The sequence below is a fragment of the Trachemys scripta genome, chromosome 9, assembly GCF_013100865.1.
Source record: "Trachemys scripta elegans isolate TJP31775 chromosome 9, CAS_Tse_1.0, whole genome shotgun sequence".
Taxonomy (NCBI): Eukaryota; Metazoa; Chordata; order Testudines; family Emydidae; genus Trachemys; species Trachemys scripta.
In genome coordinates this window covers 4,489,026-4,514,198 of record NC_048306.1, presented here as the reverse complement: position 1 = coordinate 4,514,198, position 25,173 = coordinate 4,489,026, and the positions used below count along the sequence as shown (strand labels likewise).

The window sequence follows — 25,173 nt, the reverse complement described above, 5'->3', positions numbered from 1 at the left end:
TGCCTCGAGTTTTCTTTTCTTTTGGCTGGGTCTGCAGCCCCTTACGGCCCCCCTCTCTAAGCACGGGGTGGGGGGCAGCCCAGAAGAAGGTTTGCAGCTGGATAACCACTGCCTGCTCACTGAGCCCTACACCCTGGACACTGCCACTGCGATGGGAGTTAAATCGTTGCAGCCGGCTGCCCTGCACAGGGCGACCGTGTTAAACAGGCCTCAGCAGGGCCCAAAGACCACAGCATGGCTGCATCGCCAAACTTACACAGGACACCACTGGGCCACGTAGCTATTGGCCCCACATGCCACCCCCACCCCCTCAACCTGTCCCGCCACGGACCCACCACCCCTACCTGGTAGCAGGTTCTCACAGCGAAGGGGTGGTGCCTCTGGTATGTTTGGTAGCTGGGCTCTTCCTTCTCCACAGAGTTCAGGTGCCACCAGACATGGTGGTCACTGACCCCCGCAGACGGCTGCATTGTCCTTAGCAGAGGGCAGACAAGAAATGAGTCCCTCTTCCCCTTAGTGCCACAGGGGGCAGCACAGAGCCATTCCCTCCTGCTGCCCCTGAGAGCTTTCCTGGTGGCCAGGGAGACAGCACACAAAATGGGGCAGCTGCCTGTGAGGGGGAATCCAAAATGGCTTCTGCCTGCCCTGCTGACCCCATACAATAAGGTTAGCCAGGAAGAGAGCCACTCACAACCAAACAACCCACCCAGCATGGAATCCCCAAAAGTAAAATTGCCCCAAATTTAAAAGTAAATTTCATATAAAACATTCAAACATTTTTGTGGTCAGCTACAGAGCATAATTTTTTTAAACAAACAGACAAACAAAAACTTCCTGAGAGATTTAATTACAAAATGTAGAATTTTCATGACATTGCTCCTATTTCATATATGTTTTGCAAAATGAAAGAGAGAGAAAATTTTATGGGGGGGGAGGGGGAACCCTAACAAAGTGAAACTTTGCTATAAATATTTCATTCAGCTCTCATGTTCAGACATTTGTAGTTAACAGATCAAGAAACCTGAGCAAGATCTCATTGTTAAGGGACAAAGCTGCATTTACAGTTATTTCTCTACATTTTTGTGCTGTTATTTATCATCATTATTTCTTATTGGTATTACAGTATCAAGATCAGGGCCCCGCTTTGCTAGGTACTGTAGATATATATAGTAAGAGACAGTCCCTGTCTAGAAGAGCTCACAGTCTAAATCAACTAACGGTGAAAGAAAGGAATTATTATTCCCAGTTTACAGAAAGGGAACTGAACCACAGCGAGGTTAAATTATTTGCTAAATGTCACAGAGGGAGTTTGCATCAGAACCAGGAACTGAATTAATATTTCCTGAGTGCCAGTTTAATGCTTGAGCCATAAGACCAACCCTCTTCCCTAGGAGATTAATATATGTATTAGCAATATAGTATCCATTTCTGGTGCCCATTACAAAACTAGCATTTTTACTATCCAGATTCCCCTAACAACAGAACAATATTTCAGGTATATTTTTTTCAAACTAGGCTGAGCTATTGAATCACTATGACATTTCCTTTCTTCCCTGCATTTTGTTGTAAAGCTGCAAGCTGTAATGTTGAAGTGAGTATTTCATGTACACAGGCTCGGGTAAACGATAGCAGCTTCCTACTCTCTGCATCAGACCCTGCTCGTACAGAAGGAATGGCTCTTTCTACTGCTGAAGACAAGACGAAATGTCATTTTTGCTGGAGAGGAAATGCAGAAACCCAGTGGGCTGTTTCAATATGTGATTCTGCTGGTGAAACCACAGCAGCGCAGAGCCTGGTGTTTGCTTCCTTACACTCACTGCCTCTGAAATGACTTCAAGAGATAAGTTAAGCGAACAGGAACAAAATACAGTGACATAAGCACCCACTCCTCAGTAGCCTTTCTTACAAGTTCCTGCTGCTGACCAAAGGCAAAATTCTGGCCCTTTGAACTAGATGTGGATCCCAATATTTTGCTCTACTGTTGGAAGAGCCAAGCAATGGGATGAGAGGGAGCAAACCAGAGTTTTGATCTACTGCATGCATCTAAAACTAATAGATAGTCCCAACATGGCAGCTGTCCCTTCCCAACCAGCCATACCCTTCTGGCAGGTCCCATGGTCTGACTTCTCCTAGCTTCCCAGGACATCCAACCTTTGATGACCTGATTGCAGGGTCTAGCCATCTTGTTGGGTTCCAGCAATGCTTCTGTGACCCTAGTATGTGCCAGATTTTAATTAATTTAATTAGTAGCAACAAGGCCTAGAAAAGAAGTGACTCTGAACCCAGCCTCCCTCACTCAAGTAACACTAGGGTGACCAGACAGCAAGTGTGAAAAATCGGGATGGGGGTGGGGGGTAATAGGAGCCTATATAAGAAAAAGAACCAAAAATCAAGACTGTCCCTATAAAATCAGGACATCTGGTCACTCTAAGTAACACCCCCACCCCCTCACATCTTTTCAAATCTGCTGCAGCCAACAAAATGGCCACAAAAATCACTCGGGGACCCAAATCCCACAATCCTTTGCACTCACACAGGACTGTGGTAGATAGAGGGATGATTTTTCAGCTGTTTTGGGGAGCATGGACAAAAATAGGGTTGAGGCCTTTGGCTGATCACAGCTTCTAAACATTATCCAAGATGTGTTCCTGGATTCATTCACCGCTCTCTTCTGTGTTTTAGTCTTTCCATACACGGTAACTTAGGGTGACCCATTCTTGAGCTGCATCGCCATGTAACAAAGGGAACTTAACCCTGAGGCAAACACCATGCCTGTTCTCACTCTCTGCCTGCCCCAGGCTGAAGAGCCAGCAGCTAACCACAGGCTAAAGATAGTAAGAACGAAGCTGAATCTCAAAAGTGCCTTTCACATGAGACCTGGTTCAGGGCTGCCCTTGTCTCTCTCTTTTTTTAATTAACTAGGTGAAGACTATAGGATGACAGGAAATCCAGTCAACATGCTCCCCGCCGCTGTCACAATACCCCAAATTGAAGCAAGTTAGGACCATAAGCAGAAACTAACAAACCACTGTAGAGAAGTCAGGAGTGATCTGCCTTGCTGGTACTCTTTTCATTATTTTTCATATATAGCTGAGTGCAATAGATTCTCTATTTTTTTAAACATGCTTGCATTTTTCCAAGAGAGGCAGTGAGGAAGGGAGTATCAATGGCAGACACACTGTTCTGACTACATGATTATAGATAGCAATCATATTTCCTCTGGGGATGGTCAAGCTATTCTAATCTGACAACTTGGGGCCTGCACCTGCAAAAACGTCCATGCACGAGTAAGTTGGAGTTGCTCACCTGAGTAAAGCGACTCACACAAGTAAGGGTTTGCGGGATTGGGCTCTGAGCAGTTCTGTGCCTGATTTGCTGGTGATGTGAAGGGGTCCTGTCTTCCCATGGGGCATGAAAGTGGGATAGCCAGTTCCTACACCGCCTTCCCCCAGACCCTGGTGTAGGGCACATGCTGGCGGGGGGAGGGTAGGAGTGGTGGCTGGAGAGCTCTGTATTCTGGCTGTTTGCAGCGAGGCCGTGTCCAGTTAGTACATTTTAGGGCAGCCAGAGGAGCTAGGCAGAGAATCAGGGAGTTGTCATTGAAGACTCTGTCTCTATCATTTTTGGTGTCACTAGAGAAAGCAATTACAGACACTCTCTCTTCCAATGCACTCTCTCTTTCCATTTGCAAAGTTGAGTTCCCCCAATATCATTCCTTTATTAACTGTCTATAAAGGATGATCAGAATGGTCCCTTCTGGCCTTAAACTGTATGAATCTATTAAATTCCTTCTATGTCTGATTTACTTTTAAGTGACCATTCAGTTTATCAGGCAGGGATAAAGATATGACCCTCCAGAATTATATTAAGTCTGGGACCAATCCTCCATTTAAGATGATGGGAGTTGTGTCTACAGTAGGACTGCAGGAACAGGCCTTCCCTTTCTTCTGTCATTTGTAACACCTGTACTGGAGTAAATTATCTTTGGTTTGAGCATTGGCCTCCTAAACCCAGGTTTGTGAGTTCAATCCCTGAGGGGGCCATTTAGAGATCTGGGGCAAAAATTGGGGATTGGTCCTGCTTTGAGCAGGGGGGTGGACGAGATGACCTCCTAAGGTCCCTTCCAACCCTGAGATTCTATGATTCTATGATCTTCTCGCAAGTCTAGCAGCAGCCTCCCAGATGGCACTCCATACAGTCTGAACGTTTTTGCTGGTTGCAGGGCTGCCCAGAGGAGGGGGCAAATGGGTCAATTTGCTCCAGGCCCCGGGACCCGCAGGGTCCCCCACGAGAATATAGTATTCTATAGTATTGCAACTTTTTTTTATGGAAGGGGCCCCTGAATTGCTTTGCCCCAGGCCCCCTGAATCCTCTGGGCGGCCCTGGCTGGTTGTTTTAATCTAAGATATGGTACCCTGTTTCCCCGAAAATAAGACAGTGTCTTATATTAATTTTTGCTCCCAAAGATGCGCTAGGTCTTATTTTCAGGGGATGTCTTATTTTTCAGAAATGAAAAATGCCTTATTATCGGTGGATGCCTTATTATCGGGGAGGTCTTATTATCGGGGGGATGCCTTATATTACAACGAGAGGCAAAACTGTAAGTAGGCCTTATTTTCGGAGGATGTCTTATTTTCGGGGAAACAGGGTATATATTTTTTGTTACAATTCTATATATTTCTCTTGTTTTTTTGTCCTTAGTCACTGCCTCAGACACTTAATTCCTTACTCATCTGTAGAGCATGTACAGTAGTACGTGATAATAGCCATCTGCAGCTTGATGAAACACAGTCTTTGGTTTTAAAGGATTTCTAATAGTTTTAGAAGTTAGCGTTGTTTAGTAATCTCATGCTATTCCATAGCCATTTGTTAATCACCTGTTTTATCTCTGAGCACAACCACTGCTACATACACACACACACCCCCAATTAAAAGCCTCTCTATTTCAAAAAGGGTGTCACACATTCTGATTGGACTGTTCAGTGAATGATTTTCACACCTTTGGCCAGTGAAGTTACTGGAGATATAGAGACATATTTCTAATTTTCAGTGTCAAAAGCTGGTTTGATTCGGACTGTGACTTTCTGCAGATAAAAGCCAGATTGAATAGCTCCCTATATTGCTAAGATTATTTAACATTAGAACATAGCACCCTAGATCTGCATGATGATTTACAGAGGGACTGAAGACACTGGGTAACATTTTCAACAGTGTCTAAGGGACTTAGGCACTGAAAATCAGTGGGAGTGAGGCACCAAAGTCATTTAGGTGTGTGTGAACAATTTACTCGCGGTCCCTCTTTGAAGGCACCTGCAGAGTGGGTTAGACAGAGAGAGATGACACTGGACTGCAGGGTGGGAAGGGGGTTTACATCAAATAAGGCTCTGAGGTTGCTGATTTCCATAAGATAAGCATCCTAGTAGTTCCTTTTTCATGTGTGTTTTGACAAGTTGGCCAGGGCCAGGAGTGACTGTAACACTGGCTGCGTCATTCAGCAGAAAGGGGAATTGTTCTTGCACATTTTTCCTCCAACCATACCCCCATTTTGTTCTTTTGCCCATTCATAAACGGGCTGAGAAATAGTAGGTGCCTATGTTATTTTGGCCCATTTCTGTTTTTTTTTTCATTGACAAAGGTGACAGACAAGAGTTAGTGGGCCTGCTTGTTTGCTGCCCTGTATGTTGCATAGTCATTTGTACCCCTGTAAGGTGAGTGCAAAACATTATCAAGTCAGAGTGAGAGCTTTATATTCTCTTTGTGCAGGTGAAGATAACTCTAGATGGTGCAAAAAAATATTGATTGAGGGCTAATGTTGGGAGGACACTTTGAATCATAAAAGTGCAATATAAATACTAAATAATTAAATATGAATTAGCATTACTATTGTGGGATATCCCATTTGCTATCTCTCTCTGCATTTCCCACTGCTTCTCTTTTCAGCAGTTTCTCTCTTTCTCATCCTTTGTCCCTCCCAACTTTCTTGATTTTGCCTGTATCTCTATTGCTTTCTTTGCAGGGGACTTGGGTGTGAACATCTGTGGGACCTTTTGTCTGGGTCACAAGTTCTGGCAGCCCCATCTTATGCCATCACTCTTGGGTGCAGGTCAAGAGTTTAACCACTTTAACAAAACCTGATTTTTTTGGCTGTACTACCTTCTACTCTGCCTCAAGAAGCCTGCATTCATCATAAATATAGATTTCAGTGTGGTCACATCCTATGCACAAGCCAAGTTTGATCATGTCCACAGAAATACAGAGGCATCACAGACGGAAGAAATGACTGCAGCTCTCCAGAGACAGATAAGGTCCCACAATGAAGTTAAAAACAAATGATTACTGCAAAAGCAGAGGATTTTTACAGTGCCATATTGCTTTCTGATGCTAGTTCTTTCTCTATAAATAATGCGATAGTTTGCGTTTGCAGTGGAAAAGTCTGGGCCTCTTATTAGATTTCACTGGAACTAGGCCAGTTTGCACCAGCTGGGAGTCTGGCCCCATGTTCCAACCTTACCATTTGAAACTGATTTGGAACATGGTATTTAGCGTGATACAAAGAAACCTCAATGTGATATATGATATAGATTCTCCTCCTCCTCCTCTTCAGGGTTCCTTATGTTGCTGCTTTTCTCTGCATCTGGGCAATATGCAAAATATGTTTGTATTTATGCCTTGGTTTATTTCTTTATAGTGCACACACAGGCCAAAATTCATTCCTGCTGTGAGTCAGCAGACTTACATTGGGGAATGAATTTGGCCCTGTGTGGGTTAAACTACGGCTCATTCCTTACTCAGGGTGAAATCCTGGGGGCCACAGCAGGCCCATAGCACAATGGAACTCCTGAATCTGTTGTTCAGAGAGGAGCCAGAATACAGAGGGCATGCACAAGTTGTGTGCACAGAAGCACTGGCTCATCTGGTATGCTCCAGAGGTGAGTTCTGTAGCAGCCACTCTACAGGTGCATGGAAGGGAAAGGGTATGGAGCAACTGGCCAAGGTTATGATGAGGGGTGAGTAGAATGCAGGGATCCACTAGCCCACAAAGATGCCTAGAAGGGATATAGCAGAGGTAACCTGCAGCAGTGGTCAGGAAGAAGGTCTGATAGAGTGCCTGCTGGTTAAGGTGGAGGAATCTGTACCTCAGTTCCTGCATTGAGTGCATGAGAACACAGGCCATTTTCTCAGTCGCCTCCTCTCTAATACTTAGGGGATCCAAAAGTTTGGGTGTTCACAACTGTTGCATTTTCTTTCCCATCTGGAAGATGATTTTCCTGCTGGGGTGGGTAATCAGAGACCTTCCCAGCTAGGGTGCAAGCCGGCTCTTCCCAGCAGGAACCCGCACATGCTGAGAACATCCTGGGGTGAGGTTAAACTCCAGAGAGTTCAGGTTTGGGCATCTGTGCGCAAAGAGGAATTGAAGGCTGAGCTTCCTGCCCCCCCCAAAGCTGCCTGGCTATGAGTGTGGCTGGTCCCTGCATGGCTGCTCTACCTTCCAACGGCCACAGATGGCCAAAACTTCACCTGAAGCTCGCACAGAGGGGCGAAGAAGGGCATTGCAACCCAACCTCTTTCCCCTACTATGCCAGCTGCAGTTGGAGAAGTCCTTAGACTGGCTTTATGCCACTAGGAGAGCCTCCTTTCCCTGGCAAGATCCTCCCAGCACTGGTTAAGCAGTAGCTTGAAGCCCAGAATACAGGGGTGGTGCATCACAAAGCAGCCATAAGACAGAGGAGAATCTGGCCCAGATCCTCAAGTTTCTTCAAAAAGAAGTCTTCAGCCTTGGAGCAGGGTCTGTCCTTCGTAATGGCTTGGAAAGCATCTTGCACGCAATAGGCGCATCAGCACATAAATCATCAAAAAGAGGAGAAAACAGCTGTGAAAAATGCATGGAAATTATGGTGCTTACTGACTCCATTGATATTGCAATGGAGTTTTCAGAAAATAGATTTTGTACAATAGGGGAAGCATTTGTATACTTCTTCCTCTCTGCTGTCTTCAGGATACCAGAAATGACTGGACAAGGGGAAGGTAGCAAGGACTAATTCAATGTTAGTTCCAAGTCAAATCTAAGATACTTGTATGTCCCCCATCACCATAATATCTGAGCACCTGGCAGTGCTCTTAGCCCTACGTTGCAATGAAATGAGCCACAGACGCTAAGTGACTTGCCCAGGGTCACAAAGGAAGGCTGTGGCAGAGCACAGAATTAAAAGCAGGTCTCCCAACTCCTAGACGAGTGCCCTAATCCCTGGCCAATCCTTCCTCTCAAAGCCTCTTTAAATTATCCAAGCATTTAAAAAGGGCCTTCCATGTATATGCACATACTCTTATCTCCTTCCAACTCATGTAACTTGAATTTTTGCAAAATACATTTGCTTGAGCTGAGCCTGTGCATGCCACAGCTTTCACCTGCAGCAATTTATTTTTGACAGTCATAACCCTTCCCCACTCTCAACAAAGGCTTTCTACTGGAAATCCTGATACAATAGGGCTGCTCTACTCCAGTGGAAAACGCACTGTTGTAGAGTAGACACACGTCATTAAATCATTTTGGAAAAAAGGCACATGTTTATTACAGAGGCAATTTAAGGTTCTATTGCATAGCAACTTTCATCCTAATTAACGTTAATCCCTGAAACCAATGTTTGATTGCCTGTTAAAATTAGGATAATGAGTTGACTGGCTCAGAGATGGCCTGTTCTTTCAGTTTTGTGATTTCCTACGGTTATTTTAACATGAGAAGAAAAAACTGGGCTCAGATGTGTTTACACAAAGTAGCTACAACATCTTAGCCACAAGGCTTATTTAAATCTCTGTTGGTCACGTGCACAGATGCCGTACTGCTCCTTGCAATAAAGGGGCTACAATGGTGTAATACCAAAGAATAGAAAATGGCTGCGTGGGGTGTCATTTAGCCTAACAGCTGCACTGGTCACCATTTTCATCCTCAGAAGAGCAAACGACGACGAGCAAAGTCTGAACTTACAAGGCAGCACATAGAACACATCCGCCACTCATTCCAGCCAAAGTCGCCACACAGTCGATTGGCTTCTGGCCTCCAGTCACCCCAGATAATGGACGTGCTTGAGCAGGGTAGCTCAGCAAACTGGTTTGTTATGAAAGTGTTTCTCTCCAGGAAAATTTGTTGCAAATGAAAAATTAGGCTTTTAGGGTTTTCAAAGGCACATAAGGGAGTTAAGCACCCCAATCCCATTTGAAAAAATATCAGTGGGCACTTGGAGTAGAAATTTCAAAGGTGGCAATGACTTAGGCTGCTAAGTCTCATCGAAAGCCAGTGGAACTTAGGCCTTTTTTAAAGGTCTACCCCACCTCCCTTTGGCTGCTTTGAAAACCTCACTTTTATACCAGTTGTATTTCTACTAGGGTCACTGTTTTCCTGAACTGGTTGAACAAACAAACGGATTTGCAGGGATTAAGTCACAGGAATACAGTTTGCCAGAGATTTACAAAGATTCCCCTACTGGATTCGGGCACCTGATTCCCTGCCCTGATGGGTGGCTTTCAAAGCTCTCTCCTGCCACAAAGTGCTTGGAGCACGATCCAATAGTGAGAGCTTACAGAGTGCAATGAAAGATCCCATCAAACTAAAAACATGCAACCGTTAACCTATCAACAGCAAGCGAGTAGCTGAGGGAGAGTGGGGAATAGAGGAAAAGGGGCTGTCACTGAGAGTCAAACTAAAAACACCTTGGGAATAAAAAGCTGCCAAGCATGTCTTTAAAAACGGGATTGGTTGAACAGAAACCATGTCAGGGAGGAATAAAATTCCAGGCCTTAAAGGCTGCCACTGCAAAAGGTGGAATCATGTGCTAACGTGAGGCGTAAAGATGAATTCCCCAGAAGACAGATGGTGCTAGGGGGCAAATTGCAAGCTTGTGGGGTCAGGGCTGAGGTTGAACTGACAAAAGGATTTTGCCACTTGAAATTAACAGGAAGTGGGTGGCTATGTTTCCTAGTTGTTTTTGCTAGTCTGAAGCCCAGGTTTTGTGGGTACCTAAGCGTTTAGGTGAACACTGCCTGAAGGAGCTTCCCTGCTCCACATGGCAGGCTCAAAAGGGCGTGGGAAGAGGCAGCCATCACTCAGGCTGGCACCCCACAAACCAACCAGCAGACAGGGGGCAGCATGCTGCCCTTCTCAAAGGGGTGCAGCTCAGCGAACCCAGACGACCAGGGGCATCTTTGGCAGAAACTGAGTTGAACTCATCAGGGTGAAAGTGAGCAAGGACGGGACCTAGTCCCCAGCACTCCAGCTTCACCTTGCCCTCCTCTTGTGCAGATGCTCTCCAGAGAACAACTCAGAGCTCCACTGCCAGGTGCTGAGTCCACCATGGTTTGGGAATCCTTTCGTTGGGGTAACTCATGTTGATTTATGCTAATAAAGATTTGCTCCTGCTGATCCTTGCCACTTAATTTCTGCTCAGTCACCACACCACATTATGAATCCCACGTGAACTAATGGCTCTTCCAGGTACAAGGCCTGGAGCCTACTTCTTACCTGCAAAGAGTGCAGCAAACTCAGCCATTGTTTATCTGTCTATCCAAGGCACCTCTCACCATGCTGCCTAAGAGCCGCCCATGGGGGAACTGTCATGAGACACACAACATGTGCCCTGTTGTATAACATAGTCTAATATTGCATGTCCTATGGTAAGAACCTTTGGACTGGGTGAGGAATGTGCTATAAGAAATATGAAGTGAAAATATGTAGCTACTTTCCTACATCATGGACCTTTGCAAAGGTCGAATGTACATGTTGGTTTGTATTGCCGATATTTCTGTCTTATCAACAATACCTTATGAAACATCATACTATAATGGTATTTTGCTTTGCCAGTAGAGTAGAATATTTAAATACACATGCTCATCCTACTGTATTTCTGACAGGCTCCCATATTAACTAAAACTTATAAGTTGTGGTAGCAAAACACACACACACACACACAAAGGTTTTAAAAGGACTGGCTTTGGAGAAATGATACGAGAATGAATTGACACTGCAAAAATTATAAGGGTAGATCAAGTTATCACATACTGCATAAATAATGTAAATGTTGATTGCAATAAGTTATAGCAGCTTCACAATTAGAATAGTAGGACTAGTGTATTAGAGAATCTCTTCATTCTGTCCAACTGTCTCTCAAAAGTAAGGCTGAAAGTGGCCTCCAGTTTCTAGACTTTAATCCACAGTCATCCTGCTGGCCTGTCCTTGTTTCAGCTTTGCCAAAGACATATGCTTGAGTTTTTGAAGTGATTTGATTTGTCTGGGCTGGAGCCTCTAGGGGAGAGAACGTGAGGTTTCTGTGTATATTCCTTTTTACACTTCTCTACTGTTGTTTTAACCATGTTTCTGTGTTGTTTAAAGGGATAGTATCAGGATAAAAAACTCCCTTGCAGAATTCTTGCTAGGCCTTTTATGAACGATTTGGCAAGCAGAGAGGCCAGCTGCTACCCCCCAACTCTGCGGAACTGGCACACTGCAGCTCCTTTGTGCGGCTGCTGCAAATCTACATAGCTCTGCTGAAGACGGTGGAGCCACGCTAATTTACACCAGGTGAGGATATGGCCCATAGTGCGCAAGAGGGGCATATACCTTGTGCAGGCTCACTGCAGAGGGGTGATCTCACCTAGGACGAGGCTACAGGAAGGGACTAGTAACTATCACAGGAGATGGGTGCCTTCTCTGTATAACTTACGGTTTGGCCCCGAATAGGAAATTGGTTGGTTCTTAAAACTGCTGCGCTAAGAACTCTTCCCATGCAGTAATTTTCCTTTTAACTGTTAAGGAAGCGAGCAGCTTCACACTGAAACATGCAGCCATTCTCCTCTCTACTGCAGTACCACCCCAACCTGTAAGCTCGGGAAAGGGCCCATCCTGCCCCCACTGCTGCCAGCGCTGACTCCCTGTGGCCTCAATGGCGTAAGATCAAGCCCATTGTTTAGGGCACTTGGTCAGTTCATACAGAGCATAACATAGACTGTCCCCTGACCTCCTCCTAACTCCATCTGTCGCAATGCCTACAGGGCTCCGGAAGCTGGTGGGCTGGGACGGCTGCTTATCATGCTGACCAGCATTGTCTGTTTCCTTGTGCTCCCCTGTCTGTTTGTCGTAGTCACTTGCGGTCTCTCATCTTCTACTTCGACTGTAAACTCTTTGGGGCAGGGACTGTCTTTCTGTTCTGTGTCTGTTCAACACCCAGAGCAGTGGGGTCCTGATCCAGGAGAGTGGCCCCTAAGGGCCACCGTATTTCTGGCTCCCTCCTCCGTACATTGTGCTTTGTAGTGTCATTTTCCTTTCTTGTTTAGGTCTGTAAAAGGAATCCAGTTCACACAGAAATAGAACATTTCAGTTCACATCCACGTAGCTTGTTCCCCTCCACATTAATTGCTGGGCAAAAACAATATTCATGAGTAATTCTGTTTCCCAGATGCTCAGACTCCTTACAGAGTGGAGTGTTTGAATTGCTTGTTGTGGATTTGTTCTGTTGAAAGAACAAACATCCAGCCAAGCGGTGAAAGTTGTTAAATTTGAATTGCTTCCCCCCCACCCCCCACCCCTGTGACATCAAATGCTATCTATTGAGAACGATTCTTTTTAAAAATAGTTTCTGGAATTTGGCCAGATCCTGTATATTTGTCAGAAATTGGGAGAGTGGGAAGGGAAATCCAACTCAAAAGTGTTGGGTACCACTACGTGACCAATCGGCTCAGGGGGAGGGAGCATTGACCAAATTAGAACAGCAAAATTTGGCTCTTAATCAGTTCCCTGTTTGCTTTCAGTAGCAGCAGATGATTGACTCCAACAAAGTAAAACTGACCTCCAGCCACACTGCACTCTTGTGCTCACCTCACCCAGAGTATTGACTTATGCCTTGTTATTCCATGAACTATGTTCTCCTTTGGAAGCACTCAATAACTGGACATTCTATATTTACCTGAGACAAAAACAAATGAACCCAAGTATTAGGTGAGGACTGTTTGCATTAGGACAAAAGCCAGAACAGATTTCCATGCTCAGTGAGATTGTGCTGTTGTTTACCCTAAGGAGAACTGCAGGCTGACTTCTGCTTTGTGCTGCAAAGAAAACAAAGTATAAAACGCTCTAGCCCTTTTCTCTGTGACCTTGAAGCGTGAGCCTCCTTCCCCTCCCCCTCCGCTCTGTTTTTTGTATCCTGCCACTGTCCCCTGTCTCAAACTGGCTCTAAACCTCAGAGGTACTTTCATATCTCAGCTCACTCAGTAGCACTTCCTCCTTTCTCCTCCCTCCCACTAGATGCTGCAACACTCTCCTCCACACACTCAGTTTAAGCTCACAGGATTTGATTCCCAGCTATTTGGAGGTTAAAGCCCCTCCAGTTGTGACAGATCTACACCTGCCCATAACCTCCCCTGCCTTTCTCCTCTCCCCTTTCTTGCAGCTCCCTCCTCTCCTTTGCAGTTCTTCATCAGCCTCATTTCCCCACTCATTTCCTTTCCAACCCCAGCCCCACTCCCTCCCTCTGCAGTTCCAGTTCCCTTTCTCTGTTTCCTCCTCTGCACTTTCTTTCCCCCTTCCTTCCCTGGCTTTACTCTCTTCTTCTGTCCCACCCCTTTGCTGGCTTCCCTGCTCTGCCCCACTTCATGCACAAGAGGGCCGGTCACGGCCTTTGTGCAGATCGTATGCTCCAGTGCGTGGGGAACCGTGCCTTAAAGCCAATGGGCATGTTTTGCCACCAGTTTCAGTGGGAGCATGAGCCAGTGGCAGATTCCTCATCTTTTATCTGGCCTCACTGGGAAGCAAATGAGACATGCACAGGTGCCATCATATTCAACGCCTGCACCCTGAATGCTCACTAAATCTTAGCTCCTGTTACTTCTTAGAAAACTTGGTCCTTTTACTCCACGGATGTGTAAAAGGAGACAGTGGTGCAGTCCGTACGAATGGTGCAATAGTTTCCTTCTCTCAGACTGGTCCTCAATACAAAGAGAGGCTTCCATGGGGAAGTACCCCCCCACACACACACACACTAGAACTGAGCACACCAGGTGAAAGCATGATTCCTGACTCTGCCTTGGTTGCTGATCTGGAATCTACTAAGCCTCAGGGTAATTTTCATGGTGAACTCTCAATGTTATTAAATGTTTCCCCTATGTCAGAATTATATGAGAGATGAACCTAAACTGAAAACTTGATAGCTGGAGCCAGGCAGACAGATACTACTGGGCTGAACATGATGTCAACATGTACACTGGCAGATCCAAACTTACACAGATTTCAAAAGTTCAGATCAGGGACTCCAGACAGGCCCAGGATTGTATGCAAACTTCTAAAGGGGTTGGGTCTAAAGCTGGTTAGGAAATGGGGGTTTCCCCTCTCTTTGCCCCTACCCTCTAAAAATGTTTGAAGAAAATGAAAACAATTTCTATGAATTACTTGTGTGTTTTTTTTTAATCAAAACCGCTCCAAAAATTCAGTTTTATGCAACCACAAGTTTCAGCCAGTCAGGCAGAAAACCAAATTTGTGGGAACCCCCCACCCCCCGCAATCGACCATGCTTTTTTGTGTGCGTATGGCCAAAAAATTAAATGTTTACCCCACTGATTAATTAAAAATGGACATTTCACATGGATTTTTTTCAGTAAAATAGCTATCTTCCATTAAAACAAACAAACAGACTTTTGACAGAAAAATTTTGACCAGCTCTAATTATATTCTTGGCTCAAGCCCATTTCTATTTTACATGTAGAACTCAAAGCACATCTCAGTGTAGGGACACAATGCTCCACTGAAATGCAGCCACTTCTAGGGTAAAGACAGGCAGCCAACCTCTGCCGACATGTGGCACAACTGTAGGGGAAAACGCAATGTTGGCCAAGGACACAGATGAAGTTGATCTATGTACCAAACAAGTAGCCTGTATATGAATTGCCTGGGAAATGCGACTGCAGTGAAATACAGAACACATACAAAATATGTGTGACAAATTGCAATGACAAGGTTGTGTTGGCAGATTGTGCAGCCGGGTAATGAAATCCCTGTCCAGCATTCATTGAGCCTTGAGAGGGAAGCGGATGTGGCCAAAAAAGGTCCACATGGTGACCACACCCAGCTTCTACACTCAACCAGATTAACAACCAAGACCTTTACAAGTAAGAACAATGCATGAAACCCAAAGGCTGAGACCTCTACACAGTGCACAAAAGTGAAATACTGTAAGATGTTGAGGCAGGTGCAAAAAGTCACCAGTCAGAGGACTATAACTTTGAAGGAGGCCTGCAAAGAAATGGAACATGAAAACAATACTTCGATCAGGCTATAAGGAATTGAACTGCAAGGCCAAGAGCTAGCTACCATACAAGGGGGAACAAAAAACTGGGCATCCAGGATGGGCACAAATGTACTGGTCTATGAGGGGGTAATGCAAACAAAACAACCCACCTCCCCTCTACATCCTGGGAACCAAGAATTGCTGCATTGGGGGAAAAACCAAACAACCAATTGATATGGCAAACCTGAAAAACATTTCAGCTGCAAAACTTTCAGCTTCTCTGCACTTACTCAGGCAAAGTGCCTGCTGAAGACTGGGAATTTTGCTTGTGCAAAGAGCTATATATTCACAAGTTTGCTCCTTCCACCTTTAGTGGCAAAGCCATCCATCCCTCCCTGCCTCCTTCCGGCATCTGCTCTGCCACTTTCCCTCTCCCGCCATTTCAAGTCATAATCCTTAGCCCGTGAAATCAATCATTTCTCCAGCCATCAATTCTGATGTCACAGCCAGCGAAGGGTCATCACTTCAGACAGGGAAGAAGGAGCAGATGAACTCTCAAGAAGCAAAGATCCTGTTTTTCATGCAAATGTGTCCCCAGCACAATGCTAGGATCTAGTTCGGGAATGTGTTCATTGGGCCTACCTTTTAATTAAGAGCTCAAAAACTGAATAAAAGTGTCCAAGGTTTTGAACTAGCCACAGCATCCTGGGTAAAAGTCAGGAACTGAGAGGGGAGAGAGAGGACACAAGAATCCCCCTCCTCACAGAGAGATATTGTCATTAGAGTGCAGGATAGACTGCTGTGCTAGCAGACTGCCTATTTTCAAAAATCCACCCAGCTACTCCGCAGAAGTGATCTTTGTCTTCAGGGTCACTGGTCCCTCCATTATCACCTGTTCCATCCCCAGCAATCTTCACAGGTGATGTAAAGTCACAATGAGTTTTGCCTTGTCCTTTTCCCACCTGCTGATAGAAAAACATACACCCACTCTCTGGGCTGACACAGAGACCCGCTGGCGAAACAAAATAATGCCTTAAAAAAGAGAAGTTTCATACACTTTTTCAGGAGACGGCAGCACTTCAACTTACTGCTGCTTGAGATCAGGGGTTCCACAAATTGGTAGTGCTGCAAATGTAGCCACCTAACAGACACACAAGAAAAGTTATACCGTTACTTCAGAAATTAGTCTGGCATACAAAATTTCATACAGGTTGGACGCTTTTAAACTATCAACTAATGGCATGACATTTCTTTGATAACCAGTTACATTTATAAAGATGGCAGATGGATATCACAATATTGTGTTATACATAAATAAAGATTATTTTATTCAAGACCTAGGCTTCAGTTAAACTGCCACGCCCAATGGGCATGCAAAAAGCGTGTTTGAAACTATATTTTAGACCTATCATTTATTACATAACACCTAGGTGCTAGGTGCTGTACAAACAGAACAAAAAGATCTAAAGAGCTTACAGACCCTGTTCCTCTAGCACCTCATGGGCCAGACATCCGCTGCCTTTATCTCTACAGTTCTTTACATCTGTGGAACCGACAACAGAGTGGTTCCCATACAGTTATGACTTGCCGGTAATTTTTTCCTCTTTAAATGCCTAGTTGGCAGAAGGATCTGGTTTCAGCCTGTTCCAGGTAGCAGCTGTTAAGAGAGATGGAGCAAGCTACACTGAAAGGAAGGAGAAAAGGCTGGCACAACCCTGGCACTCATGGAAGTGTTGTTTGAGTTGCAGACAGTTTTTCTAAAGGAGGAGTTCTGGAATGCAGGGAACTAAGCAATAGCCTGGCTCGATTTGTATTCTCCAGGGTAGGAAAAAACCAGCAAGTCTTGTGCTACATTTTCAACTTCTACCCAATGAGAAACCGTGAGGTGCCAACAGTCTCCCCACAAGGATAGGAGAAGCAATTCAGCCTTCTCACCATCCACAGAACAGTCAAACCAGTCCGTCCCAGAGCAACAAATCAAAGCCCAAACAGGTGTACTTGGGGGTTGGGGGGGGGAGGGCAGCCCAGGGGAGAGGTTAATATTTTTCCTTGGTATTTTGGATTTTTCAGCTTGAGCGATCTGTAGCTATTCTCTTTGCTTTAGGTCAACACTCATAGAGCATCCACTTGAAAAATATCGTTTCGGACATTTCCCTCTTTCTTCTGCTAACAATATTCATTCTGCAGTCTCGCTGTGAATACTGTGTGCCGAGTCCTTTCTCCCCAGGAGTATTCTCCCTTTACAAAGCAAAATTGTAACGCACTGACACCATCCAAGCTTGGCAAACTCTTTTGCTGATGTTAAGCCAGTGTCTTTCAGGGTTCTCACTACTGCTTTTTAGCTCGCAATATAGATGGCGCACACAGCTGACCACATGTGCAGAAGCCTCCCACGATACCATTACATACGAAATGCTGACATTTATATTTGACATTCCAATGGGTCTGCGTGTTTTAACAAATCATAGAATCACAGGGTTGGAAGGGACCTCAGAAGGTCATCTAGTCCAACCCCCTGCTCAAAGCAGGGTCAATCCCCAGACAGATTTTTAACCCAGTTCCCTAAATGGCCCCCCTCAAGGATTGAACTCACAACCCTGGGTTCAGCAGGCCAATGCTCAAACCACTGAGCTATCCCTAATGTTAGTACTTGTGAAGGGTGCTGGACTGATAACCCTATAAACTGAAATCCTCTATTCTTCCATTGAATGGGTACGGTACAGACAATTCCAGGCCAGCTTCCCTGCCAGCGCAGTTTAATCTCCATGCTCATTCAGTCCCTGCACACTTCAGTTGAGACCCTCTTCCCCAATAAATGCCAGTGATGAGATCAGGGACCCTGAAGCTAAAAATCACCAATTATTTTACACTGACACCAAAGGGTTGTTTGTTAGTGAAGACAAGGAGTAGTAAACAATGATAGTAATTTAAGAAAATGACTATAAATTGCCTCAATGAAGAGGTGTAAATTGTTGACAAAATGTATCATGTTTTAGTTTATGGGATGTACAGACTCTTTTTTAAAGGGATATTTCTTGCTATTAACTTAATAAAAAAGTTTATAACAGAAAACTCTTGGTGTAACAGGCAGAAATCCAGGAATAATTAAGAAAATAATAGTACACACCCAATAAGAAAAACATTATTTGTTTAAAGAAGTAGTCCCACCAGAATTCTTGGTAGCGATTGCATTTCTTTCAAGAGGGAAAAAAAGACCTCTAAATCAAAAACAGCAGTCGTCCACCAGTTACTAGATCTTGAGTAGAAAAAGCACAGAACTGTAATACCCTTTAGCAGTGAGACTTTTTCCATTTTCACTGCTGTTATCAGTTTGTGTTGCTTTGCCCTTACATGATTTTGTCTATCAGAGGATTTGAAAGCACTTTACAAAATGTAATACATTTAGTTTCACCACTCACTTGGGCAGCGGGTAGGTATAATTCCCATTTTACAGCAGTAAAAACTGCATCAGAGAGCTTAGGGGATCCAGTGAAGTCTCACTGAAGTCAACAGAAAGACTTCAATGGCTCATGCAGGAAGTCTTTGGCAGAGTTACAAGTAGAATCCAAGATTTTTGACTTCCCATCCTTTGTTCTACCTACAAGCCCCATTCTTCCTCCTACTTAATGGGGCCTCACAGAATAGTCCCCTGTCTGTAAAGTGCTTTGGGATCCTCAGATGAAAAGCACTATAAAAGTGAAAAGTATTGTGTACATATAATAAATGCCTCAAAGCAGCCCTGTCTACGTTCTTCCCATGGCATACGGGGAAAACGCGACAGAGAGATTAAGTGACGTGCCCAAGGTCACATGAGAAGCCAGTGGCAAAGCACGGTGCTTGAGAACCCGGGAGAACTGCTCTATCCACTAGATTAGAAGCTCCTTCAGGCTTTCCCAGTTTGTAACAACCCCCTTTCAAAAACATTAACCATTTGGAGACACCTTCTTTACCATGAGGCTCCCAGAAACATAAATTCCCACCTAGCCTCTCTATTCCTTAGGCTCCCTTCCCCTCAAACTCTACAGTCTCCCCTAGATCTCTCCTCCTTCAGTCCAAAAGCCCAGTCATCCCTCCTCCAAAATCACCCACCCAAATACCCCACCTTTTACTTGATCCACCGAAGTCTCTAGGTTTTTCTCTGCCTCCTTCAATCTCCCTCTGCCCACCAGGTCTCCCAAAAACTGACACTCCGTCCCTCCCAGATGGTACCTCTCTCCCAGCCCCTGACACCCTGCCTTCATTGTTACTCTTTCACCCCACTTTCAAGACTCCCTTTTACTTCAGTGAGCTTTGGATCAGGCCTCCAGTCCAGAGTGTTCATGTGGGGGGGGGGGGGTATAGAGCTGGCTGCAATTCCTGGCTCTGCCACAGACTTGCTACATGACCTCGGGAAAGTCTCTCTGTGCCGCTGCAGTCCATTTGCAAAGTGGGGACAATAATATTTCCTGAGCTCCCAGGTAGGGGGAAGGAGGGCTCTGAGGGAGGCACTCAGGTACAATGCTGATGAAAAAAATCCCTTATTCAGGGCAGGGTTTGGTCGGTAAATGAAGCACAGGACCACATGCTGAATGACAAGAATAAAAAAAATCACTACTGAATGTCTGTCTCATTCACTAAGCACCATCCATCCCTGTGCACTGAGTAAGGAAAAGGTCCTGTGGGGGGAAAACAGCATACGATCATATAAAAATTGGCTGTGCTGTAAAGCAGACACACAAGCGGGCAGAATTAAGGCTACATAGCCAACCTTAACTTTATTTTAATGTAATAACTTCTGAGTTTTCAAATACTCTGCAACCTTAACATTAATGTCATGTCATTTTTTGGTGTGCTGCTATTTATTTATTCTCTGAGGCTTCTGGGCTGTGAGAAGCTGTGGCTGACCCAGGGAAGCAGATATGGTGCTTGACAGCCTCTTCCCCTTAACTTAGGAATGTAGACAACATTGCAGGGAGAAAGAGCAGAGATGGACCCACCAATCCCATTTCCCAATTAGCCACCACAGTTTCCTCCCCCACTTCAAACATCCCAGTTTCCACCATATCCCTTGAAGTTTGGGGAGTTTCATATCCTAGACTCAAGGAGCTCAATCTATGGAGCTTGAAAAAGAGAAGGCTAAGGGATGACTTGATTACAATTTAGGAGTACTCACGTGGGGAACAAAAATTGAAGAATGGTCTTTTCAATCTAGCAGAAAAAGGTACAACATAATCCAATGGCTGGGAGCTGAAGCTAGATAAATTCAGACTAGAAATAAAGCATTTTTTTTTAATAGTAAGGGAAACAATTTACCCAGGGTCATAGTAGATTCTCCATCACTGGCAATTTTTAAATCAAGATTGGATGTTTTTCTAAAAGAGTTGCTCTAGGCATTATTTTGAGGAAGTTCTCTGGCCTGTGTTATACAGGAGGTCAGACTAGATGATTACAGTGTTCCCTTCTGGTCTTGGAGTCTACAACTCCTTGTACACTTGCCATACTAAAATCCCAGGAAGTCCCATAAATAAAATTGTCATTTAGAATGAAGCATAAAATCCTTCTGCCACAACACACACCCTGAAAAAAATTCAAGAAATGCCAAGTTATGGGATACCCCAACTCCCACACAGCAGTTTTCATTGACTCCAGTGACGGCCTCCACTTCTTTATAAAGAACTTCCATTTGCCGCCAAGAGACAAAGAAACACTACACTCAAACACATTTACCTCCTTCACAGTATCAGATAAAAACTTTAATTACTACATCACATGGCACAGCCCAAACTTTAACCTGTGGTGTACATATGTCAGTGCTAAGTATTTGCTAATGTTGCTGAGGTTGTCAGTAAGGTTCTGTGATCATGCAAGTGTGTGGTGTGCAGAGTGCTTGATCATCTGCTGGAGGTGGAAGGGAATTCCTTGTGAAGCGACACAATCTGGGACCGCCAGCAGAACCTGTTCGGTGCACCTGGAGCTCTGGTTAAGAGGTGTCGTATAACTTGGCATTTTCTTGCTCTTCAAAGTTTGCTACATTGAGACTACATGTAAAAGGAATTAAGATTGGGTTTTGTTTATGGAGTATACAGAAGAATTATTTTTACAATCCCCCCACCCGCCCACAATACCACCACCAAGGTGTCGTTCTGAAACAAAAATGCTTGATATGCCATCCTTTTAAATGTACCAGGGGAACTGGACGGCTCTGGTGATTAGTAATGGTGGGACATGGTGTTTTCATCTCTGGGGAGCTGGTGTGAATATAACCAAAGTTCACAGTTACAAGCTCATAGACGTTAAGGTCAGAAGGGACCAGCACGATCACGTAGTCTGACCTCCTGCACATTGCAGGCCACAAAACCTCAGACACCCACTCCTGACCCCTAACCTCTGGCTGAGTTACTGAAGTCCTCAAATCATGATTTAAAGACTTCAAGTTACAGAGATTTCACCATTTACTCTAGTTTAAACTTGCAAGTGAACCATGCCCCATGCTGCAGAAGACGGTGAAAACCCCCCCAGGGTCTCTGCCCATCTGACCCGGGGGAAAAATTCCTTCCTGGCCCCAAATATGGTGATCAGTTAGACCCTGAGCACGTGGGCAAGATCTACCAGCCAGGGACTTGGGAAATAATTCTCTGTAGTAACTCAGAGCCCGCCCCATCTAGCCTCCCATCACCGACCGATTGAGATATTTGCTGCTAGCAGTCGCAGATCGGCTACATGCCATTGTAGGCGTCTCATCATACCATCCCCGCCATAAACTTGGCAAGCTCAGTCTTGAAGCCAGTTAGGTATTTTGCCCCCGCTGGCTTCAAGACAGTCCAGTGCTGTTGGACAGCACATAACATGAAATGAGCCAGTGATGTCAGTTTGCTTCCTACTGGATAAGGTAAATGTTACCAGCACCACTGGGCCTCCGCCCCCTTGTTGGCTGACTGAGGGGCCTAGGTACTTCTTGTCATGGCTGAGGCATGGGGGACACTGCCATCGCTGCCCCATGGGCTCTAGCCCTGTCCTGTAGGCATGGTCTGCAAGGCTTGTACTTCTCACCAGTGCTTCCCTGTTACTAAATGCCCAGCCCGCCCTTGCTGGGCCGCAGCTTGGGAATAAAGTTTGCACACCCATGGCGGGCTTTTCAAAGGGGATTAAAGGAATAAAGCATCCAACTCGAGAAGCAGCCAGTCCAGGCACCGTTCCCCGGTGAGAACCCCTTGCGCCAGGCATGCTAGGGATGAAAGCCAAGGTGCATCTCAGCACAACATGTTTCCCTCCAGTCAGGGTACAGTTCCCGCCAATGCATCCCCCCAACTCTCCAGGAGGCAGCACCCCTGCAATGCACAGCCCCCCCACCTATACCACCAATGCACCCCCCAGCTCTGAGGGTGTGACGCTTCCCCCCACACACACACCCCTAGCTCTCCAGGGTAAAGCATGTCCCCAGTGCACAATTCCTCCAGCTCCCCCCAATGCGCAACCCCCCCAGCTCTCCGGGGGGAAGCACCCTCCCCCTACTGAACAACCCCCTCCCCCTGCTCTCCGGGGTGCCCCTGTAGACAGACCACACCCAGTACACTTCTGCCCTACAGCCAGCACACCAGGCACCAGCACTGAGTGGCACAGGGCCAGGTTGGCAGCCTCTGGCTCTGATCAACCGACCCACCTGGGGACTTGGCCTGGCTTATTCTGGCTGCAGGTACTTCAGGGCAACCCTCCCCCCACCCAAGGCACAGCTCTGCTCCCCCCCCCACACATTGTCCAGCCCAGCGCACAGCACCGCCCCCCCACATCCCCCCCCCAACCCCCCCCCCCCCCCCCCGCCTCCTCCCCAGGGCATCGCCCCCCAGCGCACAACCCTGCCTTCCTTGGGGCACCATCCCTCCCAATTCACAGCCTTACCTCCCGCCTGGGGATTACCTCCCCCCATCACATATTCCTGCTTCCCGCGAGGCATCATAACCCTCCCCGCCAAAAAATTAAATACTTTCCACTGCAACAGTAACTCAGAATGATGTTAAAACAGCAGCTACTAACGTTGAACATTTTTAAATCAGTAAGTCCAAATAACTTGTATCCAAGAGATTTAAAGGAGCTGGCCGAGGAGCTCCCTGGCCCATAAATTTTGATTTCCAAAAAGTCTTGGAACACTGAGGAGCTCCATAGGATTGGATCAAAGCAATATTTAAATGCGATGACCTGGGTAATTATAGGCCTGTCAGCCTGAGATTTATCCCAGGCAAAATAGAGACTTAAAAGAGGGTAATGTCATGCCAATCAACGTGGGTTTATGGAAAATAGGTCTTGTCAAACTAACTTGATATAATTTTTTTATGAGATTACAAGACTGATAAAGGTAGTAGTGTTTAGGTAATATACTTAGACTACTGTCAGGCACCACATAACTTCTTGATTAATAAATTACAACAATACAAATTAACATCACATATTAATAACCTGGCTAACTGATAGATCTTAAAATGTAATTTTACATGTGTAATCATCGAGTGGATGAGTTTTTAATAGGTCCCACAGGGATCGGTTCTTGGCCCTACACTATTTAAAATCTTCATCAATGACCTGGAAAAAAACAAAACCATTACAGAGGAAGTTTGCAGATGACACAAAGCCTGGGGTGGGGGTAAATGATGAAGAGGGCAGGTCACAGATACAGAGCGATCTGGATTGCTTGGTAAGCGGGGTGCAGGCAAACAATATGTGTTTCAATACAGGCTAACTGTAAGGTTGTGCAAAGCATGCAGGCCATACTTACAGGATGGGGGACCCAGCTCTGACAAACAGTGACTGTGAAAAAGACTTGGGGGGGTCATCATGATGGACAATCGGTTGAAGGTGAGCTCCCAGTGCAACGCTGGGGCCAAAAGGGCTGACGTGATCCTTGGATGCACGAACAGAGAACACTGAGTAGGAATAGAGAGGTTATATTACCTCTGTATTTGGTACTGGTGTGACCACTACTGGAATACCATGTCCAGCTCTGCTGATCACAGTTGATAAATTGGTGTCAGTTCAGAGACTAAAACGATTAAAGGATTGGAAAACAGGCCTTCTTCCTGTGATAGATTCAGGAGCTCGACCCGTTTACTTTATCAAAGAGAAAGTTAAGGGGCTATACGATCAGTCTGTAAGTGCCTATGTGGAGAACAGAAATGTGATGACAGAGGGCTCTTCAGACTAGCAAAGATCTAACACCATCCAATGGCGGGGAGTTGAAGTTAACCAAATTCAGACAGGAAATAAGGTGCAAATCTTTAACAGCGAGGGTACTTAACCATTGGAACAACTTACCGAGGGCTGTGGTGAATTCTCCATCACTGGACATTTTTAAACCCAGACTGGATGTTTTTCCAAAAGCTCTGCTCTAGTTTAGCCACAGCTATTGGACTGGAAAGCAGAAATTAATGAATAGAGGGAAGTCCTAGGACTGGTGTCATACAGCAAGTCAGAGTAGCTACAATGGGCCCTTCTGGCCTTAGACTCTATGAACCAGGGCACAGGAGGGCCACCCTCTCCCCTCCCACCAGGGCCCAGCCTGCTCCCCCGGGCCATGCCCCCCACCCCAATGGCACAGCCTTCTTGTCCCCAGGACCGGCACACCTCCCCCCCAGCCGGCTCCCCCCAGCCCCCACATCATCCCAGCCCCCAGCCTGGCTCCCTCCCACCCCAGCGCCCACATCCCCCTTCCCTTCCTCCCTTGCCCGTCCCGTCCAGTCCCGCGCGCATCCCCCGGCCCGGGCGCAGCGCAGCGCAGCGCAGCGCAACGCGGGCGGTGCCGGGCCGAGCCGAGGCGGGGGCGGCGCCTGCCCCCCCAGCCCCTCTCCCAGCAGCCCTTGCAAACGCCTACAATGAAATTTGCGAAGTTTTTTCGGTTTCGGCGCCATTTTCGAGTGGACTCGGAGGTGAGGAGGGGGGGGGG

At 45.9% G+C, this 25,173-nt stretch overlaps 2 long non-coding RNA genes across 2 annotated transcripts in view; one reads left to right on the top strand and one right to left on the bottom strand.

Moving 5' to 3' along the window:
• Positions 1 to 14,685: 14,685 nt before the first annotated feature.
• LOC117882861 lies at positions 14,686 to 24,837 on the bottom strand. Its single transcript, XR_004647127.1, has 2 exons — positions 24,546 to 24,837; positions 14,686 to 16,404 (listed from the first exon to the last, which is right to left on the bottom strand). It is a non-coding gene; the product is annotated as an uncharacterized LOC117882861 (long non-coding RNA).
• A 306-nt stretch (positions 24,838 to 25,143) lies between these two features.
• Positions 25,144 to 25,173, top strand: part of LOC117882862 — a 9,185-nt gene continuing 9,155 nt past the window's right edge. The window contains exon 1 of the long non-coding RNA XR_004647130.1: positions 25,144 to 25,156. This is a non-coding gene — a long non-coding RNA (uncharacterized LOC117882862). The remainder of the gene's footprint in view (positions 25,157 to 25,173) is intronic.